Genomic DNA, 1,070 nt, shown 5'->3' with positions numbered 1-1,070 from the left:
ACTTCTTTCAAAAACATAGAAATAGAAAAGTCTTCCCAAGCCCAAACTTTTGAACGGTAGTGTATTTATTCTTAATATTCTTAAATATCACATTATATTACTAAATCTTTTAATGGTTCAATTAAATATTTCCCTTTCAATTAGCCTTCGGTTAGGAAACAAACAGCTTGGCACAGCATTAACTGATTAAGGGAAGCTACACTTTTGACTTTTGCATTGAGGAAGGGGGATAGAGGTCTGCACAAAACCCACATTTTGAGAGCCGGACATGGAGACATGGATGTTCATCCTCAAGAGCATCTTACTGGTTAACACTATTCAATAGCCTAATTGACATCAGGAGAAAAGAGGCAGAAGACTTTTGTGTGCACCGACGAACCACACACAATAAGTTCAGCAATGTGTATTAATAAAGCAAATGGTGTCCATTTTGATTTCATGTTGACTTGAACAAGATACAATCAATTCAGACATTTACAACATTCAAAAGACTAAAAGCGGGAGCTAATCTGGAAGTTTACTCAATGCGTCTCATGAATAATTACTGCTCAATTTCCTCACCCGGGTCAGCCATCTCAACCCTCGACAATAAGTCACCCCTTCATTAGCGCACTTTAAAAAGGTGACGAGCAAACTAATTATCTCTGGAGTGAATATCAGCTCATTAATATATGCAAAGACAAAGCCATAACACAGAAAGAAAGAAAAAACCATTCCAGTTCACTTCAAAATAAGAGTGCAGCACCGCAAACGCTTCATCAAAAATAGATTGTAACAGCGAGACCGTATGGCGCAGGTGGTTTCAAATGTCACTGACGGATGAATAAGGACAGCGAGCTGACAAAATGTACATTATTCAAGCGTTTAACATCAGCAAACTCCACAGCGCTGAGCTTGAAGTTCACCGGCATCACTTTTAACCGATTCTGACACCTCCATCTAATCAATACACTCCACTTTCTTCAATAATTAAAGCAGAAAGACACTTATTTAATTTATTATTCAGATTATCCATGCTGGGTTTTGGTCCGAGTTATACGAAATAATTAGAGATTTTAATGAAAACATTT

This window comes from Sinocyclocheilus grahami, unplaced genomic scaffold (genome assembly GCF_001515645.1).
Source record: "Sinocyclocheilus grahami isolate Dianchi unplaced genomic scaffold, SAMN03320097.WGS_v1.1 scaffold259.1, whole genome shotgun sequence".
NCBI classification, from domain to species: domain Eukaryota; kingdom Metazoa; phylum Chordata; class Actinopteri; order Cypriniformes; family Cyprinidae; genus Sinocyclocheilus; species Sinocyclocheilus grahami.
This window is presented reverse-complemented; position numbering follows the sequence as displayed.